Source organism: Balaenoptera physalus, assembly GCF_965194825.1.
Source record: "Balaenoptera physalus genome assembly, chromosome: 10".
NCBI classification, from domain to species: Eukaryota; Metazoa; Chordata; class Mammalia; order Artiodactyla; family Balaenopteridae; genus Balaenoptera; species Balaenoptera physalus.
The window spans coordinates 107,204,965-107,212,051 of NC_138889.1; positions in this window are offsets into that span (position 1 = coordinate 107,204,965).

Sequence of the window (7,087 nt, forward strand, 5' to 3'; positions counted from 1 at the left end):
AATTGCAAAAACGATACAGCAAGTTATAATGACTATTATTTTTTAACCGAGAAATGCACCAAATCAACTCACTATTACATGTGATATTTCAACATTACGGTTTCAGGCAAAGAAACTCATCATTGAACTCAACACAACAGTTTGGAACAATCTGGAACAAATGGAATCATGGACCAGATTTAGTAGAACCCAAAGTGTTTTACTTTGGACGGAAGTCCTGCCAAGCCCGAGGGTGGGCAGAGTGGAAACAGAACGGGTGGCCCTGGCCTCGCAGGCCAAGGCGGCGGGGTCTGCCTTCACGTGAGTGAAGTGGGAGCTGTCGGAGGGTCTTGAGCAGTGGAGTCCAGTGACCTGCCTTACATTCTGTAAAGATCCCTCTGGTGGATGGAGGACAGGGGGGTGCAGGGGAGACCAGTGAGGCAGCGGCTACAGGGGCGCAGCAAGGGAGGCTGGTGGCCTGGCAGCTGGGGGAGGGGCAGCAGAGGTGGTGGTACCAGGTGATTGGAGCCCAGATCGCCTGCTGGTGGCCTTCGTGGCATTTTCAGTAGCCCTCACTTTCCCTCAGCACCTGAAGGTGTCGTCTGGATTCAGTTGTTGCTTTTTGGAAATTACCTTCCGCCCCACATTCTGCCCCTGGACCCCGAGCCCCGACAAGCTGCTCCTGCTTCCTCTGAACCATTTGAGGACCCTCCAGATGGGAACCTCCCAAGGATGAAACTCTTGGCACCTACATTCCCCCAGCTTCCGGGGCAGCCAGTCCTTAGAGCTGCCCTCCGTCACCCCCCACACAAACATACCCTGCCTCTCTGCCCCATGTGGTCCTGCAGCTTCCTTCCTCCTGCGTGGCTCTCCCCTCTCCTGCTCCCTGCCCCAGGTCCCTTTCCTCTTCCTGACCCTCTACCTCCTGCATGGCTTCTGCACCACCCATGCCTCTCACCGCCCACCACCTCTGCCCTTTTTTTTTTTTTTCACCATGTCACGCAGCTTGCAGGATCTTTAGTTCCTCAACCAGGGATTGAACCCCAGCCCACAGCAGTGAAAGCGCCGAGTCCTAACCACTGGACCACCAGGGAATTCCCTAAATGTTTCTTTAATTATCAGTTTTTAGACTTACAGCACAATTCAAATACTTTCTAAAATTAAATTTGGGTAACTTCCACATAAGATCCACCATTGTTTAATAGCAGTTTTTCTGTTTTCATGACTAAATCTCCTAAAATAAGTAGAAAAAACACAACTGATCATTTTATCCTGTGGTAAGTCATCAAGAAACAAAGCATGGACCACTACCAAGTGGCTCTTGGAATCTTGCAGTGAGTTGAGCAAGAAATATTTTCCACTGAAGTCTTTGGAGCCCTGTTAGCTAAACTTAAAGTTTTTATTTTATTGTAGGGAAATATACCACAACTGGCAAAAGACAGTTGGAGGGGGGATTTTCCAAAGCATACATACATGCATACATAATATGTACATTTATATTATATATATGTTTTTATAATGAGAAACATATAATTACACATATATAATGAAATTACACGTATACATATATGTATGTGTGTAAGTATATATACATATATAGTTTCCTGTTTACAAAAGGAATTCACACTTATTGTGAAAACTTCAAACATCACATCACAGAAATAAATATTATGTTGAACTGTATGAATTTACCAATATTTCGCTATTTTTGACACATAAAGACAGCAATTTCATACTGTTCAACCTAATAATCCAGCAAGGAGAACTCCCTGTAATCCCCATGTCCTGGACGAAGCCACTGCCGTTCGGTATGTATTCCTTCATGCTGGAGAGTATGTCTGTGCATATTTATGGTTGGTGGAGTTATTACCACAATGACATAACATGGATAATTTTGCAATCTGCTTTCTAAGCACTTTGTAGAGCAAAGCAAATCCTAGCACTGGTTGTGCTGCTTCCCCTCTACGGAGCCTCAGTTTTCTCACCTGCAAAAGTGAAACTAATGATTCTGTGCCAGTTATTAATTTATTGACTCTCAGCTCCAAATCCATCATGTTTGCCCGCTCTTTGAATATGAATCCGGTCCCTTTAAATAATTTTCCTTTGCCAGGTGGCACAATGTTAAATTTTGCCAGTAGAGGGCGCTAACAGCCACTGCTTGAGGAAGGTTTTACTTCCGGGTTTGAAGGCGTTCCTCTCGGCGGCCTTTTGCAGCGGGGCCAATTTCTCGACTCACCTCCCCAGGGCAGCTTTTCTAGCAGCGGGTTCCTGCAGTGCAGGTGGCCAGCAGCCCTCAGCCCCCACCCTAGGAGAAGTGGACCGCTTCTAGTGAGACACTTCCCCATGAACAGCTTTCCCCAGCACCCTAGAGGGTGGTTTTCCAACAAGTTCCATGGGGTGTGCACAGCACTTGAGCAACGTCTCTACTATCCACTGAGCCCCAGCCATTCCCCCTCCAGCCAAATCTGGATCTCAGACATGGGGCAGGAGGCGGGCTCTATCTCAGCCCTAGTGTTGGGGGCTGCTCCTTATATTTGTTATTCCTGTATTCTTTAGAGTTCTGTCTCTCTCTCTCTCTCTTTTTTTTTTATACATTTTTTTCTTTTCTTTAAAAATTTTTTTTAAATTTTTATTTATTTATTTTTATACAGCAGGTTCTTATTAGTTATCTATTTTATACATACTGGTGTATATATGTCAATCCCAATCTCCCAATCTTTTTCTTTTTCTTTTTCTTTTTTTCTCTTTTGGCTGCGCCATGGGGCATGTGGGACCTTAGTTCCCTGACCAGGGTTGGAATGCGTGCCCCCTGCAATGGAAGTGCGGAGTCTTAACCACTGGACCACCAGGGAAGTCCCTAGAGTTCTCTGTACTTCTTACTAGCCAATTCCTTGTTATTCCAATCCTGTTACAGTTAATAATTCTTTATATTAGACTTTCCTTGTTCAAATCACTTTGTGGTTTCTCTCTGACTGGCACAGATCCCCCATATTGTTATGAAGATCAGACAAGATCCTGTAGGGAGAGCGCCTAGCTCAGTGCCTGCCATGCAGGGGGCACTCAGAAAACAGCTGTAGTATCTCTACCATAATCATCATTTCTCCATGTCAGAACCTGTAGAGAAGCCTCTTTCTTACTGTTGTTGTGGTTCCATAGTATGGATGGAATTTTGAATCACTCCATTCCTGATGGGCATTTGGATTTTTCTAGTTTTCCATGATTACAAACAGCCCTATGATCCACAGAAGAGATGTCATTTATTGAACACTTGCTGCATCCTATGCACTGAAGCAATTACTTAACTTAAGCAATATATTAACTCACGAATCCTCACAACATGCCTAGTGTATTAGCTCCTATGGCTTCTCTAACAAATTGCCACAAACTTCGTGGCTTAAAACAACACACATTTATTATCTTACAGTCTGGATGTCAGAAGTCTAAAATGAAGGTGACAGCAGGGCTGTGTCCTTCTGAAGGCTGCAGGGGAGAATCTGTTTCCTTGTTGTTTTCAGCTTCTAGAGGCCACCTGCATTCCTTGGCTCATGACCCCTTCCTCCCATCATTCCACCCTCTTGCTCCCATTGTCCACCTCCTACTACTCACTGTGATCTTCCTGCCTTCCTCTTACAAGGACCCTTGTAACTACATCAGGCCCATCCAGATAATCCAGGATAATCTCCCCATTTCAAGACCCTTAGCTTAATCAAAACAGTAAAGACCCTTTTACTATGTAAGGTAACATATTCACAGGTTCCAGGGATTAGGATGTGGATATCTTTGAGCCTACCACACCTATGAACTAGATACTATTATTCCACCCATTTTACAGGTGAGAAAACTGAGGCACAAAGAGAGTAAGTAAATTGCCCAAAGTCACACAGCTCATAAGCAGAGAGCTAGGATACAGGAGGTCTGGCTTGATAATCCAGGCTCTAACAATTACATTGCTTTGTATAAATCTTTGCATACCTGAATGAGGGTTTGTGTAGGATACATTTCTCGAAGTAGAATGACTGGGGGAAACTGCTTAACAGGTATTGCCAACTTGTCCTTCACTACGGCTGTGCCAATGAATTCCCAGCAGCAGTGCCTGAAATCCCAAATTCTTCCTCATCCCAACTCTTGATGCTCTGAGGGCAGAATGTTACGTGAATACAAAGGATTTGTATTCAGGACCAAAGGATTTTTACTGCTTATCAACGTAGGAACTGAAAAATGTTTCTCTTCATGAAATGAGAGGAACATTACTTACCTAATAATAAACAAAAAATTACAGTTGTAATAAAGAGCCATCAGTTTCCTGGAGAAAATAAAATCATTTCATTACCTTAATGTATTGCAAGACTGAAAACACTGGCCTAGCACTGACTGTGATTCCAGCTTCCTTTCCTCACCGAGACTTGAATGCTCTGCCTTGTCGGAGGCACCACTTCTGAGGGGTTTACTGATATTTTCCACCTCCATGGGTTGTTTTCATCTCCCATGTCATCTCCTGAAGATCTCTGGGTAATAAATCACTTCCACCTTTAAGCCTTTCCAGTCACCCTCTCTTTGTCTTGCATCCATGCCACAATTGTTGTTTACAGCTTCCTTTTCAAGGCTTTCCATTTCCCTTCCCAGGGTGCTATTTATATGGGGCCAAATACTTCTACTCACCACAATGGCAAACACTTACATAGTTACTTTTATAGTCTTCATTTTACACATGAGGAAAAGAAGTGAAGTGACTGGCCCAAGATCCCACAGATATGGGATTCGAACTGAGGCATCTGCCTACAGGTTCTCCTGCTTGACATCCTACTGTATCTCCTCTGGAGCAATGGGCCTCCTGATGCACCCGTGAACCCCAGGCCTGCCTGCCCTGGGACCTCCTAGGGTCATGGCAGGGCTGCAGGGCTGTGTGCACTCATCCTGGCAGGTGAGGGAAGCAGCCAGCAGCACTCAGGCACTGCCACTTCCTACTGCGTAAGCCTTCAGAGCCTCAGTTTCCTCATCTGTAAGGTGGGAACAACATTGGTCCCCCACATAGGGCAGTGATGAGGAACTGGTATTATCCTCATTTTCTAGTTGATGAAATGGAGGGCTCACAATGTGAGGACAGGCTCAAGGTGAGAACTTGGGAAAGGGATGCTCTTCCTTCCTAGGCTGCTAGCCTCTCTGCACCAAGCTTTGCTGGAGAAGCAGGGTTACTTAGAGAATCTGGGAGGCAAATCCCTTTCTGGCTCTTCATTTGTAACTGTGCTTCCTGGTGTCCTCTGCCCAGTCTGTTTTACCTCCTCGCTGTTCTTCTGTGCATTGGGACTCCAAGATCTCCCCCCAGCCCAGTGGCCCTGCCCTTCCTGCACTGGTTTCCTCTCCAGATGAGGTGCCCTGCACGGCACAGGCCTAACATTTGGCAGGTGCATAGAGAATGTGCCACTAACTAAACACTACCACGTGAACCCTGTGTTCTTAAACCCTCCCCTCCAACCGTGATCTCTACCCCAAAGCATCACCCCACCCCAGCCTGCCATGTTCCATCATTCCACACTCACAAACACACAGCTCAGGCTTCAGTAGGGTAAAGTTCCAGACTCTGGGACTTCCCTGGTGGTCCGGTGGTTAAGACTCCACGCTTCCAGTGTGGGGGGCACGGGTTCAATCCCCGGTCGGGGAACTAAGATCCCACAGGCCACACGGTGAGGCCAGAAAGTAAAAAAACAAAAAAACAAACAGTTTCAGACTGTATTCTGGCATTCAAGCCCTCTGCTTGCTCCCCTCCCATGACAAGATGCTCCCCACGCTCCAACATTGCAAATTCCATCTTCACAATGTTGTCACCATCTTCCTAGCGAAGCCACAGAAGAACCTCTAGTTACTATTTCTATTCTGCCCCGAGCAGCCAGCACTGCCTGATCCTCCTTCTGAGTGTCCTGCACAGGTACTTGGACAAGAAGAGGGAGACTAAGTCTCCACTGAGCAGGTGTTTTATGTTAGGTGAGGCACCCCAATTTATAGATGGGGGAACTGAGGCTCCCAGGTAAGGTGAGTTCTCACAGCTGGTGAGGGGGGCTGGGCCGGGATTCAAACCCAGCTCTACTGACTTTGGCATCCCTGCCCTTTAATCTACTCCCAAAGGCATCCCCACCAGACGTTTCATAATCAGTCCCAGAATCTATCCGTGCTCCGTAGGGTGTGGTTGCGGGTCTGTCCCCAACCCTGGGTCCCCTGAGACCTTACCTGCAGAGGAGCCATTGCCAGCCCAGCCGCTTCTGGACATTGGACTCTGTCCAGCTAAGGGGCTGGGTCTCCATCAGTATGAATGGCATTTGAGCTTCTGACACCACTTTGCCACAGACAGCCCCTATCTGCACAGGCAATTGGGGCACCTGGAGGAGATTCTGGCCCTGGAGACCACAGAGCCAAGTCTGCTGGGCCCAGGAGAGCAGGAGCCCCTCCTGGCCCCCTGGCTTCTTCTAGACTTGCTGGGCTGTTCCTCCTCTATCCTTCTCCTTTCCTGGGATCACTGCCTTTTCCCTCCCCAGATCCCCTCCCCCATCCCAGGGTTCCTAGACTTTCCCAGGGCCTTTGCTTCACTCTCTGCTCCCCAACCACGCTCCTTTTCCGGGCTCTGCTTCCTTGTGCCTCTCTCCCCTGGTCACTTCCTCATTCCACCAACACAATGCCTCATCGGATCCTGGAGGTGCCCACTGGCTGTGGGACAGAGAGTCTGGCTTGGGTACAATCGCCCTCCCTAAGTCATTTCCCCACTGAACACTGCACCCTCTTCATGTCTGTCTGTCGACTTCGTCTTCCAGCTGTCTCCCTATCTCTCAGCTTCCTTGCCTCGGTTTCCCCATCCTCTGCCCCTTCTCAAGCTCTAATCCTTATATAACGCTGGGAGGTGGACTCTATTACCACCCACATTTTAGATTTAAGGACACAGAGGCGCTGAGAGTTTGGGTGACCTGCCAGGGCGCCACAGCTGGTAACTGGAGGCTCCCAGCCAGCGCGCTCTAGGCCCGGTGGCCGGCCGAGGGGTGGTCTCCCGGCTGCCCTACGCCCCTGCTCCGCCCATCGGCTGCGCCCCCACCGACCGTAGCCCCGCCCCCGACCCGGTCCGGCC